Consider the following 21,678-nt stretch of genomic DNA (forward strand, 5'->3'; position numbering starts at 1 on the left):
GGCCGGGCGCGGGTTGCTGGGCGCGCTGCTCCGGCGGGGCCCGCTGGCACAGCCGCCTCGCGAGAGCCGCCCGCCCGGCTGGGGAAGCTACGAGCACTCCGAGCGCCGGGCTCGGGGCTGCCGGCGCTGCCCTCCCGCCGCCGCCCTCCGCGCCTCCTCCGGACGGCCCCGCCCCCGTTCCATCCCCCTCGCGCTCACCTCCTGGCTGTGCCGCGCGCGAGGCGGAGCGAGGCGCCTTGCCGCTGCCGCCGCCGCTGCCGCCGCCGCCACCGCCACCGCCACCCACCCGCCGCCGCCGCCGCGCTTAGGGGCGAGAGCCTGCACCCGCGCCGCCGCTGACAGGACGACCGCCGCGGGGCTGCGCTTGCCCGCCTCGAGGCCCCGCCGCGCCTTTCCGGGGCGCAGATCCACCGCGGGCGTCGGAGCGCAGCGAGGTGCTCTGGGAATCGCGGGCGGCGCCGGCGGGCGGCGCGGGTCCTCACTGGAGATCCCGGGGACTGGGGCTTGACCCCGAGGTGCAGCGAGCCCCTCAAAGCGGCAGGTAAGACACCGGGGAGCCGGGAAGGAGAGGTCGCCTCAGTGACAGGGGCGTTCGCCTTCAATGCCTCCGCTCCAGGGAGAGGGGCGGGGGCGAGCGGGGAGACAGCGAAACGGGCAGCGAAGTGCCTCCGGTGTCCAAGGCGTGGGGAAGGTTGGCTCCAAATGTGGCACCCAGGGTGACTTCAGATAGGACCGGGGTTGGTTATTTCGGTGTCACCGAAGGTGTCAAGGAATTTGGCACCGAGGAGAGTCTCTGGATGACGGGGACCCAGGATGAGATGCGAGGCAGATTGCTAAACGTGGCAGAGAATGTGGTGCAGAACGAGTTGCAAAATGTGCCCCCAGAATGCAGCATAAAAGTAGTTGTGAAATGTGCCAGGTAAGGCGCAGGGTGGGTTGGCCTGTGTGGCATTGAAATTCATGGTAGAAGTGTTATTAGTGATATTAACAGTCCCTCCTGGGAAAGGGGATGTAGTGTAAGAAAAGATTAATAAGGCTCATTGCTAGATATTTTATCACAGGAATTCGCGAGGAGCTGTGATATGCTATTTTTTTTTTGAGATATAGTATGTACCCACGTGAAAGAAAAAAAAAAAGCATACTGTAATCTGGTTGTGAGATGGAAAAAATAGGGCTAAAATAATTCCAGGTTTCGCCGTCAGCTTGTAGAGCTGTGATATAATTGTATCCTGTCCTTTATTTCAGTTGTGGAATGTTTAAAATGGGTTTCACAAAACATAAACAATGATAATTAACATTAGGAAGATTTGGTGTTTTGGGTGTCTTTCACTCTATTCTCTGCCTTCTCCAGGAAAAGAAAAACAATAAACAAACAAACAAACAAAAAAACACCCCACCACATCTTGACCATAATTCTGAGTTCAAGATCATTAGGCAAAGGGATTTTTTTTTTTCCCCTATGTGTCTCTGTCTTCCTTTTCACACAGGTGAAAATATCTGGAATGAGGAAAACAAAACAATATGGTGAACAAAAGGGATAAATTTTCAGGCATTTTGAGGGGTTGGAGCCAAAAGCTATTGCAGTGGTTAATTACAGTGAATGACAGTAGTGATATATTCTTGCATGTTTTTGGTGTTGGGGTGGCAAGACAGGGGGGAAAAATACAGTAAATGTAGCCTAAAAAGCAGCAACATGGATACTGTCAGTGGAGCACTTCTTGCAGCGTTTCTCAGGTACATCATCTTAGGAATGAGAGCACAAGAATAAAATATTAAATATTCTTTCTCTCTCTCTCTCTCCCTATAAAATTACCCACATGCTGCGAAACATTGTGACTTCCATTTAAGAAGAACATCTGCGTTTTGAGAGGATTGTCAGAAAATAGCTGGAATTTCAGAAGTAACAAAAGATAGTTGAATGAGCTGTGTAATATAACTTACATATGTATGTTCAATGAGTGTCTGTGTCCTGTGAAACCAGCAGAAATACCTGGATGTGTTCATTAGGATATAGTTAATGGTTGAGATTATAGTGTTTTATGTTGTGACTATTGTAGAGAAATTGAATTACTTGCCTGAATGTTGTTCTTATAATAACTGTAAGTAGTTTGCCAGATAATCTGAAAATCCATACTGATTGGCTTCCTCCTGGATGCACAATTCAGCCACTGAGGGATCATTTGCTTCAAAGACAAAACTGGATTTTCCTTGGTGATTAATATTTGGGTTTTAGTGTTTTCCGTAGATACGTTACTCACCTTGAGGCAATGTTGGGGCTAAAGCAGAGAGGAGAGGGCCAGAAGAGAATAAAGAGCAGTTCTGTTGGGTCTTCCTGTTTTGTTCTGACTGGAAGCCGTGTGTACTGCCACCCCCTACCGTCTGTAGGAAGAGGTGTTGCAGAGCCCCATTCTTTTCTTGTTATCACTGCCCCCTTGTGTAAGGGAAGAAATTGATAGTTGCACTTGGGAAAACTGCTCTCATATTGTTCTTGACAGGGGTGTTACGTGGATCTCTTAGTGATCTTTTCAGAGTTGCAGGGCTTTAAACTTACTGTTAATTAGGCGCCAGATTTGATGTCTGTTTTTAATAGTATCTAGTTTTAGTCAGTAATTCAAATTTCTCAGAATGTTTTCAGTGTGTTTGGGAAGATGGTGGAGTATTATCACTAGTAGGAGAACTACTGGTGATGGCTCACCCTTATGTAGCACCTACTCTGTGCCAGTCCTGTTATACGTGTTTTAACCAGTTTCAATGCCCTGTGAGGTGTGTACGGTTATTTCCATTTTCTGATGAGAAACTGAAACACAGAGATGTTCAGTAACTTGCATAGGACAGTCAAGAATCAGATTTAGCTAGCAAGCAGAAGAATTGAGTTTCAATTCAGTAAGTAGTAAGATGCATAAATATTAAGCCTACAAATATACCAAAATTACAATTACTTGTAGTATGAACATTTCTCTTCTGGAATTTATTTTTGTCATTTATCTCTGGAATTATGAGTAGAGGAGTATCAGTGTTTTTTATGTGGTTAAGGAGATGTTTGTGATGGAGGTTGGTTTTTTGGGGGGAACTTTAGAGGTAGAAAGTTACTTTCAGGTAGGTTGGTTTGTGTGTGTGTGTGTGTGTGTGTGTGTGTGTGTGTGTGTGTGTATACATAGTGTGCAATAAAGGTTTACTGGTGCTTTCAAAAAATTTTTTTAATGTTTATTCATTTTTTTGAATGTTTATTCATTTTTGAGAGACAGAGACGGAGCTTGAGTGGGGGATGGGCAGAGAGCAAGGGAGACACAGAATCCGAAGCAGGCTCCAGGCTCCCAGCTGTCAGCACAGAGCCTGACGAGCTGGAACTCATGGACCTCGATATCATGACCTGAGCTGAAGTCAGACACTCAACCGCTCAACCGACTGAGCCACCCTACTGGTGCTTTTAAAGAGATAGTACTATACGCACGCACACACAACTAACTACTATCTCTTTAAGAGCACCAGTAAATTTACTGTAACTTTCTCAAGGAAAATTAAGGAGGAATTATCTATTTTTTCTATCTGTTCACACTTTTACGATCTATTTTGTTATTAAAAAGTTTTTTTTAATATTTATTTTTGAGAGAGAGAGACAGAGACAGAGACAGAGCATTAGCGGAAGAGGGGCAGAGAAAGAGTGAGACACAGATCCCAAACAGGCTCTGGCTCTGAGCGTTTAGCACAGCGCCCAATGCGGGGCTCGAACTCATGAACTGTGAGATTACCTGAGCCAAAGTTGGATGTTTAACTGACTGAGCCACCCAGATGCCCCTGATCTCTATTTTATTTTAAAAAGTAACAAAAATGGATTGGACATATATGTATATTTACTGTTTCCATCTGCAGTTGTTGGCTTAGATTTTTCTCACACTTAAACATTTTTTTATATATTACATATGAACTAATATTTATAAAAACGTGTAAAGAATATCACCTCTTCTATTGTAACAATTATTTTCTTTTTTTTTTTTTTTTTTTAAATTTTTTTTTTTCAATGTTTATTTATTTTTGGGACAGAGAGAGACAGAGCATGAACGGGGGAGGGGCAGAGAGAGAGGGAGACACAGAATCGGAAACAGGCTCCAGGCTCTGAGCCATCAGCCCAGAGCCCGACGCGGGGCTCGAACTCACGGACCGCGAGATCGTGACCTGGCTGAAGTCGGACGCTTAACCGACTGCGCCACCCAGGCGCCCCAATTATTTTCTTTTTTAAGCCAAACTGCCATTCTGTGATTCACATGTCTCATATAATCAAACATTTCTGTATTTTTGTATACATGTGTTGTTAAGGGACTGCAAGGTAATCTACTGATTATGGCTAAGACTTATTCAGGATGTATATTTATGTACTTTAGTATATTTAATAAATTGTCATAGACTTGATCATGCTCTGTATTTTAGGTTGGTTGGTAGTTCCTTTTAGTGTACTTCACTTATAAAGCCTAATTTGATGTTTGCATCTTTATCATAAGGTTTTTTGTTTTTTGAGTTTATTTATTTTTGAGAGAGAGAGAGCACACGAATGGGAGAGGGACAGAGAGAGGGAGTGAGAGAATCCTAAGCAGGCTCCATGCTCCATGCAGAGCCCAACATGGGGCTTGATCCCACCACTGTGAGATCACGACCTGAGCCAAAAGTCAAGAGTCGGACGCTTAACTAACTGAGCCACCCAGGTGCCCCTCTTTTCGTATTTTCTGAATGACTCTCTGTGCATTATTTTGAATGGGGAAGAAAGTAAGCCTAGAAAGAAGTACAGTAATCCCCCCTTATCTTCAGGGGATACATTCCAAGACCCCAGGGGATGCCTGAAACTGTGCATAGTACTGAACCCTGTATATACGATGTTTTTTTTCCTATAAATACATACCTATGATAAAGTTTAATTTATAAATTAGGTATAGTAAGAGATTAACAATAATAAAATAGAACAGTTGAGCCTGGGTAGCTCAGTCGGCTAAATGCCTGACTTTGGCTCGGGTCAGATCTCATAGCTCGTGAGTTCGAGCCCTGTGTCTGGCTCTGTGCTGACAGCTCAGAGCCTGGAGCCTGCTTCAGATTCTGTGTCCCTCTCTCGTTCTGCCCCCCTCCCGCTCATGCTCTCTCTCAAGAATAAATAAACATTAAAAAAATTTAAAAAATACAAAAAATAGAACACTTGTAATAGTATGTTGTAATACAGTTGTGTGAATGTAGTCTCTCAAAATATCTTATTGATTGAATTCACTCTTCTTGTAATGACATGAGACGATAAAATGCCTGTGTAATGGGATGAAGTGATGTAGGCAGTGTGATGTGGCCTTAGGTTACTATTGACCTTCTGACTAAGTATCAGAAGGAGGAGCTTCTAGACTGTGGGTGGATTAGCAGGGACTACTGTACACTAAACCAATACTAGTTCTAAAAAGTGAATATTAGGGTAGTTGATACTGATTAGATGTAAGGTAGAACAAGTGTGCCTAAAAGAAATGCATCAAATTTCTTTCCTTGTCATATTTCTTTCCTTTACAATATAATTAAAATTGAATTTCTGAGACATACTGATTAGGCATAGTAGTTGAATGTACTTACACAGAATCACAGAATGTTAGCTGGAATATTTTTACTCAGGATTCCAAGATTTTGTTTCAGGGAGCTAGAACAGGCTGTTGCAGATGGCTGTTTACTTTTCCAGTACTAGTCTGACCAAAGTAACAAATATAAAATAGTTTGGAAACTAGTTTAATTATTTGGACTTTTTTTTCCCCTTTGTGAATGAATTGAAGCTCAGCATTGTCATATCTGCTGAGTGCCTGTAGTTAACAAATACTATTATTATTTGGAGAGAAGGCACTATATAAATATACTGTATAAATAAATAGTCTTTGTTATAATACCATGAAAACTGTCACTTGGCTTGTTGGAGTAGCATCTTTTGTATTACATGAAAATTGTTTACAATAAAAAAATGAGGGGCTCCTGGGTGGCTCAATCGGTTAAGCATCCGACTTCAGCTCAGGTCATGATCTCATGATTTGAGTCCAGCATTTGACTCTGCACTGATAGTGCAGAGCCTGCTTGGGATTCTCTGTCTCCCCCTCCCCCGTGTGTGTGGTGTGTGTGTGTGTGTGTGTGTGTGTGTGTGTGTTTGTGTTCACGTGTGTACTCTCAAGATAAACTTTAAAAAAATGAGTTGAGATGTTTATATGATGATGGAGGGTACCTATGCCTGGTGAGTCTCTTTAAAATTCTCTGGAGGGGTACCTGGGTGGCTCAGTCAGTTAAGCGTCCTGCTCCTGGTTTTGGCTCATGTCATGATCTCATGGTCGTGGGTTCTAGCCCTGCATTGGGCTCTGTGCTGACAGCACGGAGCCTGCTTGGAATTCTCTCTCCCTCTCTCTATGCCCCTCCCCTGCTCACACACACACACACACACTCTCTCTCTCTCTCTCAAAATAAATAAACTTAAAAAAAAGAAAATTCTATGGAAAGAAATAGGTTAAAAGAAGAGCTTAAAGACTTATAGCTTTATTTTTCCAGCCAATGGCCCTTTTCCTTTCTTTTAGAGGTATTTTACCTCGAGTATTTAAGATTCCAGGTAATATTAGATGGAGAACAAAAAATTGGGGCCTAAATTTTAAAAGGTTAAACAGGGTAAGGATGCAATAAATGGAAAAAGTTTCTGATAGGGATTGTTCTTATTCCAGAAATCTCTAAGTAATTACAATACCATAATTATTTCTGGAAACAAATTATTAGGTCAGTTTATTTTATTTAACAAAAATATAAGTCTTTAGAAAGTTGTGTTTGTGGATGTTTTTAGTGTGAGATAAGTTGCTTTTTTATGCGCCACACATTACAAAAATATCTTATTATGTTCAGCTTCTGTTTGTCCTTGAATAGTTGAAGGTAAACTTGACTGAGTTTAAGAGGCAAAAAAATTAAGTTGGTATTAGTTTTAATCATGCTTTTGCTTTACCCTTTTCTTCCCCATAATACTAACTTCTGCCTTTATCCAGTGCATAGTATATATATTCTATCTCTCAAACTTCTTCCTTTTTATCAGAACTCGAGATATTCTGATGTCATTTGTTTTATTTTTTTAATTTTTTTAATGTTTATTTTTGAGAGAGTGAGCGCACGCGTGACCGAGAAGGCAGGGGAGGGGGAGAGAGAGAGGGAGAGACAGAATCCGAAGCAGACTCCAGGCTCTGAGCCATCAACACAGATCCTGATGCGGAGCTCAAACCCATGTGAGATCAAGACCTGAGCTGAAGCTGGAATGCTTAACCGACTAAGGCACCACGTTGCCCCTATTCTGATGTCATTTAAACTGAGTAGTTGCATTATAGTGAATAATCTTGTTGGTATGTTTAAAAAAAATCCATTTGCCCTGTAGACATCTTTCCTTTTTAATGTCAAATTTATGTACCTTTTTTCCATAGGTACTTTGCTGCCAGAGTGATCTTTCTAACATGGCCATCTGATCATGTTATTCTTTTCTTCAGAATCTTATTGTGGCACCTCATCACTTAATGGATAAAATGGAAACTCCTTAGCAAGCCATGTGAGGTCCTTCATGATGATCTGATCTTTGCCTCCTTTTTAGACTCATTGCCTGCCTCATTCTTCTTCAGAGTTCTATGCATCAGGAGATAATGTGTGGAGAAATATACATACATATACACAACATCAAGAATATTATTCAGAGTAACTTCTGGACTGTCGTTGAAACAAACTCTAAAGATAAACCAAATTTTGTTCCTTATTTATTTCCTGAGTTGGGGGAGGAAGATTAGAAGGTTCTCTGTGTGAACTGTAGCTGAATTATTTTCACTATATTATGGGGGTTGGCAAACTACAGTGCATGGGCCAAATGCAGCCCAATGTCTGTTTTTGTCTGACCTGCAAGCTAAGATTGGTTTTTTATAGTTTTAAATAGTTGAAAAGATATCAAAAGAAGAATGCTTTGTGACATGTGAAAATTATAGGAAATTCAAATTCACGCCCTGAAGAAAGTTTATTGGCATATTGCCATACTCAATCATTTACATATTGGTTATAGCTGTTTTCTGAGTATAGCCACAGAGTTGGGTAGTTTCTAAAGAGACCGTATAGCCCACAAAACCTGAGTATTGACTGTTTAGCCCAACTAACTGATACTAACTTTATTAACTGATAAAAGTTACCAGTCGTTAGTTTATACTATAAATGGTCATTGACTATCATGAATTGGAGATAGATCAACTATGTCTGTTGAAGGCCTTTCAGGGCATAATTGCTTCTGTCTATCTACTGAGAAAAGATTGGCTACTTTGCCTTCATAGGGATTTATCTGACAGTCTCCTGTTGTGTCTCCATTTGACACCCATATTATGTCTAACTCTGAAGAAATTTCTTCCAGAGTATATTAATTGACTATTCCTTTTTCTCAAAAGAGGTATCCCAAGTGAAGAGTTTTAGAGCATGGCATATAAGAAGATTTTTCTTTTTCCAAGTCTCTCATATGCATATTTTGCATTAAAAAAGATCATTGTTATATGAAAAAAACCTTGATTTTTTAAATATTAGTTTGCTATATGGATACCTTGTGTTTAAGGTTTATGAGTTCAGGGGCGCCTGGGTGGCGCAGTCGGTTAAGCGTCCGACTTCAGCCAGGTCACGATCTCGCGGTCCATGAGTTCGAGCCCCGCGTCGGGCTCTGGGCTGACGGCTCAGAGCCTGGAGCCTGTTTCCGATTCTGTGTCTCCCTCTCTCTCTGCCCCTCCCCCGTTCATGCTCTGTCTCTCTCTGTCCCAAAAATAAATAAACGTTGAAAAAAAAAAATTTAAAAAAGGTTTATGAGTTCAGTTAGATTACTTATATTGGAAAAATTGGGAGGGGTTATGCAGTATATTAACACATTAAATCATTTGCTTAAATATTTATTGACTACCTGCTATGTATAAGTAGTTACTTTTACTATTGTAGTCTTTCAGTTGAAGGTGGACATTTCAAATTCTTACTTAATAAAAGCTAATAGTGTAATTCAGAATTCTGTGTCCTCATATCCATTCTGCCTCGGGGGAAAATATGGTTTAAGAAAATCCAGTGTATTACAGTTTGTCACTTCCCTAAAGTTTCATTAGCCAGTGTTGATAAGTTTTACTGTTTTCATTAGGTGGCAAGGTATTATGAAAAGGAAAACAGTGATTTGTACATTCCTTCTTATAAATACCAGCAAGTGTTGCAAACCTAAAATTCACAAAGAAAAGTATATAAACAATAGTAATGGACAACTTATTCCAGATACCTTTGGACTAGGTATCCTTGTTTATTTCCTTCCTCTAATACTTGCATTATCTAATACTTGCATTAATACTTGAATTATCATATCTGATTATATCAGTTGACATCTCATTATAGAGATTGACAACTTGAAGAAATATGGCAACAGGTTTTTATTGCCATGGAAACCCCTCCTATGGATCCAGCCTTATGAGTGAATTAGTTAGTTATTAAACTTGGAAATGGGATGGGGTATCTAGATGTTGTGATTCAATCATCTTAGCCATAGAGAATCTGCCTCAGATCTTAGTCAATTCCTTCTGCCTAAATGAAGGAAGTCTCTTCTTAGCACTTTGCAATCTTGGGTTGTGGGGTCCCACAATGTCTAGCCCTAGCTGCTGAAATTTGGTAAGGCAAAAAGCTAGTCAGGCTATGGAAGCTTAATGTGTATTTGTTGTTACTCTAGAATTAGTTCTGTTCAAATCCCAAGGAATTCTGTAGGGCTCCCTCGGATTTGGGAATTAGGGTGAATGAAGGTAATTCGTTTTATTAGGATATGTGGGATGAAGATTTACTGCATAATCAGAGAATACATACAGCATCAGAGAATCTTAACTCTTCCTTTTTAGGGTTTTGAAGAGGAAGAAAGACTTCCTTTGGAAGTTGTTACAAACATTCCTTTATGATAGGATGACAATACTATTGTTTATGTAAGAAGCTTTTGAAATTCTACAATCATGAGACCCATTTTATAGTAGAACATGAATTTGTGAGTTTTTGAATCATGAAAACATTCAAATTATTGCTCTGTCACTCACTAGATGTATGAGGGGCTAAAATCTATCTTGTAGGGTTTTGATGATGACAATGAAATAATCACTGACAATCCTTAGGACCATGTCTAGTGCTTAAGGAACGGTAATTTTTATTAGACCTTGGAAGGCGTCCTGAATTTCTCTTTTTTGATGTGTGCTTGACCCAGCTCCTTTTCAGAGTGTTTTACTAGCATTGTCAGTACAGCTTTTCCTTGTCTTGTTTTGCTCTCCTTTTCAGCCTTGCAAGGCATTTAAAAGACCCATGGTTAATCCAGCTACTGATTTATTTTGTATTCTGAAATTTTCTTTTATGAAAGATTTGATGAGAGCTGAGAGAATTCTTAAGTAACTGTAAACTTTAAAGATTCTTATAGAAGTGAGATGCTGTTGGGCAGACTCCTGGTGTGCATACCTTTTGGGCTGTTTCCCTTTAAGTACCACAAGCTTGACAAAAATTAGTTTTTAATCTCCTCCATAAAAGAGCAAACAGTGGCATTTCTTTGAGACAGTGAGCCCAAGTTCTTTTTTTCAATTCGATCACGTAAATGTTTTCAATTTTTATAAACATTTCTCACATTTGTTAATAACTGGAATTTTCTATGATAACTTTATCCATCACCCATGTCACATGTTGGTAGCTTTTTGTAATTTTTCTTTTTTAAAAAGTTGTAGGTGGCAATCAGTTAAGTGGTTGCTACTTTTTTGTGTGATTTGCTTAATAAAAATGGCCTTGTTTATTTACAATGTAAAATAATACATTAGGAAAAGTTTGCCTCTCTTTAGTATAGCTATAACAAGTTAACTATTCAAAATCCCATTTTTTCCTGAGTTTTAATTACTTCTGTGACATTTTGCCCATTTATGCTAATCAGTGTATCATGCATATAATTATTCATTGAATATTTTTTTACTCACTTTTTCTTAGTTTTATCCTTATTTGTCAAAATATCCATGAACTGATAAGTTTGTGCTAGTTATAAGTTTGTGCTGGTTATAAAATAAAAACTAGTTCATCATGAAGTCATCTTGCTTAATGTACTTGAGAAAGGCCATTCTTATGCAGCTTTGGTTCCAGATTGGATTATTTTGTATTTTTAAATAAATGAACTTCATAATGATTCCTCTCCTTGCTTACATAATTTAATTCTAATTTTGTCTTTGGATGTATTAAAGGTAGACATTTATTAGTTGTCAACAAATGTTAATTGTCATTACTTTTAATATCCTCACCCTCCCAACCCATTCTAGCTTTATAAAAAAATTATAAAGGTAATTCTCTGCTTGCAACCCTGAAAATAAACAAACTAGGGTGAATAAAGGAAAAGTTAGTATTTTCCCTTCCCCTCAGGTCTCTCCTTTCTCTAGTTTTCCTCCTTGGTGTAGCCAACATTAACGAACACTGAGTATTTTTCAGCATCTTTTTCTCACTCAAAAACACATAAGTATTTACACATACCTATACAGGCTTTTTGTAACTTGCTTTATTCATTTACAAACATATCATGGTATCTCTCCAGTGTAGTAAATGGAACTCTAATTGTAAAAAGCTCAATAACATTCTATAGGGTACCACACCATAATTTATTCTGTTGTTACGTAACTAATGGATATTAAGATTCTTTCTTTCTTTCTTTCTTTCTTTCTTTCTTTCTTTCTTTCTTTCTTTCTTTCTTTCTTCTCTCTCTCTCTCTCTCTCTCTCTCTCTCTCTCTTTCTTTTCTTTCTTTCCTGTTACAAACATTAGTCCATTCTTACTCATGACCAGAGAAGCAAACATTCTATATAAAATGTTGACAAGATAAAACTAGTAGTATATTTAAAAGATAATACATCAGGGGCACCTGGGTGGCTCAGTCAGTTAAGCGGTTAAGTGTCCGACTTTGGCTCAGGCCATGGTCTCCTGGTTTGTGAGTTCAAGCCCCACTTCGGAGCCTGGAGCCTGCTTTGCCTGCTTTGTATTCTTTGTCTCCTTCTCTCTCTGCCCCTCCCCCACTTGTGCTCTGTCTCTATCAAAAATAAATGTAAAAAAAAAAGTTTAAAAGATAATACATCAGTGTTTATTCCAAGAAGGCAGGGACAGTTAAATAGTAACATAATTTAACATATTAACAGATTACAAGATAAAAACTATATGAGTATCTCTCTCTTTTTGGATGAGTTGGAGGACTTTGTATTGTATTTAGACAAAATAGCATAGGGAAATGCCTGCCCATGCAGATAGTAGTCCAAGTTTTGTACAATTCTTTGACCCTCAAGGTGATAAGCAGAAGCCTTTTTTTCCAGAGTCTTTGTGGAGACTTTGTGGGGCCTTTCTGCTTTGACCTTGGCCTAACTACAGGACTTTGGTTGCTAAAGCCTGGTACCTTTGACATATGGAAATAAGTATACTTCCTGAGACTGGGATGGATGATAAGGGTGAGCCTATCCAACTTAGGGCTGGCACTTTTTGTGATCTTGTGTTTGATTACTTTGGGCTTAATGAGCACCTTGTTGGCCTCTGTACTGGTGCTCATTGTTTGGAAACATTGGTCTGAATCATTTTGAGGCCTTTCTCATGCTTGTTGGCAAAATATGCATTCCTTAGGATCTAAGTTTCTTGAAGCTTTCTAGGACTGGTTGGTTGTATATAATATTCTTGGTTTTGGCCATTTCTATACTGGCAGCCACAACTCTGGGAGTGGTAGAGACTGGAAAAAAAGAGACCCATGACTGTCATAATAGATGCCAGAAAAGCATTTGGAGTAATATCCTCAGTGGATGTGGCATAATTTCTGAGTTCTTGCTTGAGTGAAAATGCCCATCTTTTATCTTGATCAGTGAATGATATCTTGGCTAGATAGTGTTCTTGGATCATCATTCCGTTTTTTTTTTTCCTGCTTTATAACATGTATACCTTATACCACCATTTTCAAGCTTGTGCAACTGATAAGTTTGATGTCTTTCTCCTTTCTTTATAAGTAACTGGTTCTTTATCTCCCACACAGTCTTGCCACGCTTATGTGGTCTGAGATTATCAGATCTAATCTCATTATGCACTTGATCCCTTTTATATCATGGGAAAGCCAGTACTGCCCATTCATCTTGCATTTCCTGGACTCCTGCCTATATTACTGTATTTTCCCCTTTCTGATCCCAGTTTTCTCCTTTTTTTTTCCTTCTTATTCTTTAATGTTTAGTAGTAGTATAGTAAAATCATTTTAGTGATTCTGAGTTGTTATTCTCAGGTACAAATTGTTCTTTCAAAATGTAGTTTCAAATATTTATTTCAGGAAAGTTTTTTGACATACTGTTTTTTACTATTCTGTTTTTTGTTTTGATTTCCTTCTTCAGGGGTTCCTATCACTGTATGTTCCATCTTCTTTGCCTGTTTTCAGTATTTGCCAGTTTTTCTCAAATCTTTTTGATCTCTTTAAGTCTTAAATTTTTCTTTTTTTTAACCTATTTTTCTTAAGGGATTATCTGTTTTTATTCATTTTTGTCTTCTGGAATGATTCTTTCCTTTTGTTTTTAATTATTTTGTGTCATGTCATCTCATTTGAGTTTTTATAATTCTTAGATCTATTCTTTCATGTCTTTTGTCATTTTCTTAAGGTCTTTTAGTTCATTTTGAAATGGCATGTTACAGAGTTGATCTTTTATGTGGGCACGTCTTTCTGGTATGCTTTTATTGTCTGTAGGGATGTTGTTATTATTTTAATGTTTATTTATTTATTTTAGAGAGGGAGAGCAGGGGAGGGTCAGAGAGAGAGAGAGAGAGAGAGAGAGAAGAAAGAGAGAATCCCAAGCAGGCTTTGTGCTGTCAACACAGAGTGCGATGCTCGAACTCATGAACCATGAGGTCATGACCTGAGCTAAAATCAAGAGTCTGATCGACTGAGCCATCCAAGTGCCCCTGTAGGGATGTTATTCTGCTCCTTATTCTTTCTTCTTGTAACTTAGTATATGGAATTGACCTTGATACTTTCTGTGATTCATTTTTATTTGAAATTTATTTCAAAAAATCTTTTAGAAAATGTCTGGGTTCAGGAAATCTTCTAATTTCATAGAGCTTTTTCTGTGATTGTTTTTGTGTAGTGTTAAAAAATGTGGTGGCTTGTATTCTGAGATTTCCTGACCTTACTCTCCTCTAGTAGTTTTGTTTGGACCTTCTCTTTCCTTCATCTCTCTTGTTTGATCCCAATTTTCACCCTTTTGTGATCATTAAACCCTTTCTCTCTGCCTTCTGGAGTTTATCTGCAAAACTCCCTTAGTCTTTAACCTCTTTTCTAAACATGAATACCTTCTTGCTATAAGTAAAACTTCTCCCCTGAGGGCCATACTTCCCCATAGAGTTCTAAAGTGGTGGCTCCTCCTATTGATGTGGGTTAAGTGTTCTTTTTGCTTTCTCATAGTTGCTTCTAGACTTCTTTGGGGGCTTACTGGTACTCTTCTACTACTCCAGTTATGATTATTGGTATCTTCAGTATCCATACAGATGACCCTTCTGGTATTCTGTCTTCTTCACTTCCTCTCCTCTGCTGATCTTGTCCTTTGCCTCAGCCGTTGACTTCTGTGGCATATTCTGTGCAGATGTTTTTAAAACCCTCAGTGCATCTGCATTCACTGGGAAGCTTTGAGAAACTACAGGTGCCTAGGACTCACTCCCAGAAATTCTGATTTGGTTAATCTGGGGTGTGGCTTCATATGTTATATTTAACAGTTTTTCAAGGTGACTTTAATGTGCACCAGGATTGAGAGTCACTGTTCTAGAACTCCTTATTACCAATAGCTACAATTTTCTGTAATATAATTTCTGGCATTTTACTCTCCAACTATCACCTCCAGTGTTTCTGGCTCACTTCTAAGTACCCAACAATCTTGATTCTTTGACCCCACTGGGACCTTTAATTTACCACCTTTTCACTGTTCCTCAGGGCATACATGTCCTCAGTTCCTTTTCTAACTTGCTGAATTCTGATTATAATTGCTCTTCTGCATCTATCCTCAACCCTCTTCATCTCTTTCCCTTGGTTGTTCTTGCCTGGTAAAACCCGATCCTGGTTAAAACCAACCCTCCTTTTTCACATCTGCACACTTGTAGCTGTATATGGCTCAGCAAAACAGTCATGTTGACTTTAAATTCTTAGTACCCAGTGACTTTAACTTCATTTTAGTGCTGCCAAGCTATCCTGCTTTATTATTCTAGTTCTTCCACACTCCCATTTGCTTAGTTGATTATATCTGTTCCTTGCATGCAAATCTTCAACATTTCCCTTTACATCCTCTCTTTCAGCTGGTGACCTTCCTTTCTATTTTATTAAGAAAATAGAAACGTTCTTCCCACCACCTGCATCTTTACCAGTTATTGTGAATTAACTGTCTTTTCTTCTATTGAAGGTCATTCCCACCAATTGTTCCTTTGAGCCCATCCCTTCTTGCCTTCTCAAGGACATTCTTCCTGCAATTCTTCCTGTTATTCCTTTTCTGGATCACTGTCAACAGATTAAGAACATATTGTAATTTCTTTCATTTGAAAGAAATGCTCTTGACCTTACTAACCCTTCCGGCTGCTATCCCATTTCTTTTCTCATTTATACCAGACTCCGGAAAACAGTTTTGTTTACCTTATCCATCTTTCTTTTTTAAATAGTTTAATTAATAGTGTAGAGGTGTAATGTACATGTTACAGAATTTACTCATTGTAACAGTATGATTTACTGATTATAGGTAAATCTATAGAATTGTGCAGTTATCACCACAATCCAGTTTTACAGTATTGTGATCACTCCCCAAAATTCCTCTGAGCTTATTTGCGTTCCATCTCCATTCCTAACGCTAGCCTTAGGCAACCACTCATCTTTCTGTTTCAATAAGTTGGCCTTTGGACATTCATATAAATGGAATCATAAGTGGGTAGTTTTGTTTTATAATATGCAGTCTTTTGCTTCTGTCTACTTACACTTAGCATGATGTTTTTGAGGTTAATCCATGTTGAGCATGTGTCAGTATGCCATTCCTTTTTATTGCTGAGTATTTTTGCATTGTATGGATGCAAAATGCCATCATCAAATGATGGGCATTTGAATTGTTTCCAGTTTTTGGCTTTTATGAGTAATGCTGCTATAGTCATTCATGTACAAGGCTTGGTGTGGATATATGTTTTAATGTCTTCTGGATAGATTCCTAGGAGTGGAGTTGCTGGGTTTGTGATCCATTTTGAGTTAATTTTTGGAGGTGGTGTGAGGTAAGGATCTGAGGTTTTTTTTTTTTTTTTTGTTTTTTTTGTTTTAATGAATATCCAGTTGCCCCAACACCATTTATTGAAAAGATTATCCTTTCTTCCTATGAATTGTCTTGACACAATAAAAAATGTACATATTACAAAATTTACCCTTTGTATTTGGGGTATGAGAAGGGATTATACTCCTATGGCTGTCTCACTACTTCGAACTTCCTGTTAAATCCCCAGATAGGCCACTGGGTTATTGCTTGCTCTGAACAGGATGACAGCCTCAGGCTAGGAAATCTGACTGTTCACTTGCCACTAAGATGGCTACTTTAATTGGTAGTTCTATCAAATTGAGTCCTTTGCTGCAGTAGCAGCAAAGCTCCAGGTTTTCTTTGTCTGGCCCACCCTGCTTGAGCTACTACTTGTAAGGGGAGAGAGAATGAGAGTAGTCCCAGGCAAAATTGCCACAAGCTTCCATTGTTCTTACCCAATTTTGCCTAGTTTGCTTGAATAAACATTTCTTTGTTGTATGCCTTTGGTTGATTTCCAGAGTGCTATAAAGTCAGATCTCCATTCTCTTTGAACCCATCCCAACCAGGCTTCCTCTCCCACCGTTTCACTGAAACTGCTTGTTATGGTCATCAGTGGCTTTCATTTTGCTCAATCCAGTGATCCTTTTTTAGTCTCTGTCTTGCTTGATCTGTCAGCACCGTTTGATAGAATTGATTACACTCTCTCCTCCTTGAAGTCTTCGACTTCCAAAATACTTGGTTGTTCTGTGTCACGGGATACTTTCTTTTTGTGGATTTCTTTCACTTAGTCCTCCTCATCTCATAGCCTATAAAACTTGTAGTGCGTTAGGAATTTTATCTTTCCTGAGGACATTATTTCTCTTTCTGCCCTCTCAAGTGATGCCTTTCCTTTTTTTTGTTCTCATAACCCTCATGCCACTGGATATGGAGATAGATACTCTCTTTATTCCCCTTTTCAGCATTGAAATCATTCTCTTCCCTAAAATTCTTTAGCTTTGAAATTCACGTCATCACATTTTATTTACTACAAACCCTGTTGGTGTTGACTGGATTTTCTGGTTCACCCCCATACAGTGACTTCTGATGGTTACCACCTGGAGTTAGGTCATACTTCACAAGTTAAGGGCATAGTCCTCCACTAGACAGCTTTCACTTCAAATACCAGCTTCAGGCTTGGGGGTTCCCAGAATCATCCTCATTTCTAACCAACTGGCTGTAAAGTAAATGTGGGGATTCCTGCTACTCCCTCACAGTTTTACTGTGGCAAAAAGGATACAAAACAGAACCAGCCAAAAGAAGGGACACAGAGGGTAAGGTCTAGGAAGCTCTCAAATGTGCAGCTTCTGGTGTCCTCCCCCTTTGGAATCAGGACACATCCTCCTCCTGGCACATCTTTCTTCTGGCACATCAGTGTGTTACAGTACATAGACTATTGCTAACCCTAAGGCTCACCCAAACTTTGGTGTTCTGGGTTTTTATTGAGGCTTTGGTATGTAGGCATGATTGATTAAATCATTGGCCACTGATTAAACTCAGTCTCCAGCCACCTCCACTCACTGGACGGCAGGCCTCTAATTATATAGTTGGTCTTTTTGGTATAGCCAGCCCCCATCCTGAGTCATTTTGTTAGCACAAACTATTTAGGGGCCCGCTATGACTCATCTCATTAACAAAAGCTATCAGGTTCCATCATGAATAACAAAGACACTCCTATCACTCAGAAAAAATTCCTAGGATTTAAAGACTACCCCCCCAGTAACTGGGAACAAAAGCTAGCCAAATTTCTTTATTACATAGGATTCCTTCCCTCTTCTTACTTTTTGGTTTTATTTTGTTTATACTCCCCTTCTCTCTCACAGTACTATTTCTGATTTCAATTCTTGGTCATTTCAACCATGTAGATAGTTTTTCAACATTCAGATCTTTCAGTTCTTTGGATTTCAGTTTTTGAATCTCTTTCTGTGATCTTGTCTTCCACCTCCCCTAAATCATTATGACTACCAAAGTTATTCCCTAGCAATAATAATTGCAACCTCTCCATAATTTCAGTTGTATGTGTCCCACTTTCTGGCCACTACTTGCTATCTTTCTAATCTTTTCCCCTTTAGTACCCTGACTCCCATAATTCTTTAACCCCACTAGGACCTCTTATCCAGTGATTCAGCCACCACTTCATTGACTCTTTCTCTTGATAACTTCTTTCCCTTCCTTACTCAAGTCACTTATAATCATAGTTCTCCCTTGCACATACCTTTGACATCGTTTCTTCTCTCTTGATTCATTGTTCTTGCTGTGCCAAAACCACATTCCTAGTTAAATCCACTTACGACCTCTTCCATGCCTGCACCCATGAAGCTGAAATGTGGTTGATGTAAAACATGCAACCTTGCTCATTGGTTTTGTTTTAAATTCATGGCCATAAACCTCAAGTGGAACCATAATGCTTCCAGATAATCATGCTGTATATCCTTAGTCTAGTAGGTGGGAGAATGAATGGATGATTAATTTATACATTTTCCCTCTTTTTTCCCCTCTCATCTCACTTGTAATACTTTCATTCTTTTTCTCAGCTAATGACTTTTCTTCCTACTTGATTGAAAAAGTTGAAGAGAACTTGTGTAGAATTCCACAGTCATATCTACTCCTTTATCAGCATTTACATTTGCATATTCTGACAGTTACCATAGTACTATGTCTACTTCTGTCTGAAGGCAGTTCCTTCATTCGTCCACTAGATCATATCCACTCTTGCCTACTCAAGAACATTCCTTCAGTTATTTTCTCCTCTTTTAATTTTTTTTCTCTGATTCATTCCCGTCAGCATTCAAACATGTTACTTCTCTCATGTTAAAAAAAAAAAAAAAAGTTTTCTTGATCTTACTTTCCCCTCCAACTACCACCTAATTTCGCGGTTCTGTCTTGTAGCAAACCCTTAAAGAGTTGCATATAATGTTGTTTCATTTTTCTCCTCCCATTGTACTATATGCTGACTAACTTGGATGTAAATTTAAAATACACACATACATACACACAACATACTTTGGTGTTTTTTTCTCTAAGAACAGGGATATTCTCATACACCTCATATAATTATCAGAATCAGAAAATATTTAATATATATGTATATAAATATTCAGTATTTATTGTTGGTATAATATATTATCCACAGTCTGTGTTTAGATTTTATTTCTTTCCCTAATAAGTCCTTATAGCATTTTGCACACTGCCCCCCGCCAAGTCTGGGATTCATTGTAGTATTCCTTCCAGCATTGCATTATTGGATTTAGTATTTAATCTGGAGCAATTCTTTAGCCTCTCTTGTTTCTTGTCATTGACACTTTGGAATATTACAGCCAGTTATTTTGCAGACTATACCTTGACTTGGTTTGTCTGTTTCCTTAGGTTTTATATTTTGGGGGCAGGATACTATATAAATGATGTGTGTTATTGGTGCATCCTATCAGGAGGCATATAATTCTGATTGGATCTGTTATTGATCATGTTAACTTTGATCATTTGGTTCAAGTGTTGTCCACCAGTTTTTTCTACTATACAGTCATTATTTTATTTTCGTAGTATATAAATAATTCATTGGAAGATACTTTGAAATTGCGGTTGATCCTTAAATGATGCAGGAGTTGGGGACGCTGACCCCTTCATGCAGTAGAAAATCTGGGTATAACTTGGCTCCCCAAAAACTTAACTAATAGCCACTGTGACCAGAAGCCTTACTAATAACATGAACAGTTGACTCATATTTTGTATATTGTATTATTATATACTGTATTCTTATAATAAAGTTAGCTACAGAAAAGACTATGTCATTAAGAAAATCATAAGGAAATGAACATGTCATGGGAATAACAGGTACATCATAGGGAATATAGTCAGTGGTATTGTAATAATGTTATATGATGACAGTAGCTACCCTTACAGCCAGCATAGCACAGTGTATAGAGAAGCTAAATCTCTATGTTGTACACAATGTTGAAATGAATGTAACATTGTTTATCAACTGTCCTCAAATAAAAATTTTTTTCTGTTTTTAAAAGTTTGAGAGAGAGCGAGTGAGAGAGAGCGAGCGAGCGTGTGAGCACTGGAGGGGCAGAGAGGGGGAGAGAGAGGAAATCCCACGCAGGCTCTGCACTGACAGCACTGAGCCCTATGCAGGGCTTGAACTCACGAACCATGAGAACCAAGAGTTGGACATTTAACTGAGCCACCCAGGCGCTCCTCAAATAAAAAAATTTTTTAAAGATTAAAAGTAATTTGAAAAAAGGAAAGTCATTAAGAAAGAGAAAATACATATGTAGTACTATACTGCATTGAAAAAAATCCGTATGTAAGTGGACCTATGTAGTTCAAATCTATTTGGTTCAAGCATCAACTGTATGTAATCTCGTTGCTCATCAACTTTTACCTATTGTTTTAGTATCATTACTAACTCTCACATGGAATTAATTATTAGTACTAGGATGGCTGCAGAATAATGATTCTCTAACTCAGCCATTTTTTCTGCATTTATTTTTTATTTTTTTTTTATGAAATTTATTGACAAATTGGTTTCCATACAACACCCAGTGCTCATCCCAAAAGGTGCCCTCCTCAATACCCATCACCCACCCTCCCCTCCCTCCCACCCCCCATCAACCCTCAGTTTGTTCTCAGTTTTTAACAGTCTCTTATGCTTTGGCTCTCTCCCACTCTAACCTCTTTTTTTTTTTTTTCCCTTCCCCTCCCCCATGGGTTCCTGTTAAGTTTCTCAGGATCCACATAAGAGTGAAACCATATGGTATCTGTCTTTCTCTGTATGGCTTATTTCACTTAGCATCACACTCTCCAGTTCCATCCACGTTGCTACAAAGGGCCATATTTCATTTTTCTCATTGCCACGTAGTACTCCATTGTGTATATACCACAATTTCTTTATCCATTCATCAGTTGATGGACATTTAGGCTCTTTCCATAATTTGGCTATTGTTGAGAGTGCTGCTATGAACATTGGGGTACAAGTGCCCCTATGCATCAGTACTCCTGTATCCCTTGGATAAATTCCTAGCAGTGCTATTGCTGGGTCATAGGGTAGGTCTATTTTTAATTTTCTGAGGAACCTCCACACTGCTTTCCAGAGCGGCTGCACCAATTTGCATTCCCACCAACAGTGCAAGAGGGTTCCCGTTTCTCCACATCCTCTCCAGCATCTATAGTCTCCTGATTTGTTCATTTTGGCCACTCTGACTGGCGTGAGGTGATACCTGAGTGTGGTTTTGATTTGTATTTCCCTGATAAGGAGCGACGCTGAACATCTTTTCATGTGCCTGTTGGCCATCTGGATGTCTTCTTTAGAGAAGTGTCTA

The 21,678-nt window shown here is 38.9% G+C and overlaps 1 protein-coding gene across 3 annotated transcripts in view; it reads left to right on the forward strand.

The window, feature by feature from the left end:
• The first annotated feature begins 340 nt into the window (after positions 1-340).
• The window catches only part of TANC2 (tetratricopeptide repeat, ankyrin repeat and coiled-coil containing 2), a 383,338-nt gene continuing 362,000 nt past the window's right edge, over positions 341-21,678 (forward strand). For all 3 annotated transcript variants that reach the window (XM_030295266.1, XM_030295268.1, XM_030295269.1), the window contains exon 1: positions 341-541. The gene's annotated coding sequence lies outside the window, so the exon portion shown is untranslated. The remainder of the gene's footprint in view (positions 542-21,678) is intronic.

Source organism: Lynx canadensis, chromosome E1, assembly GCF_007474595.2.
Source record: "Lynx canadensis isolate LIC74 chromosome E1, mLynCan4.pri.v2, whole genome shotgun sequence".
Taxonomy (NCBI): Eukaryota; Metazoa; Chordata; class Mammalia; order Carnivora; family Felidae; genus Lynx; species Lynx canadensis.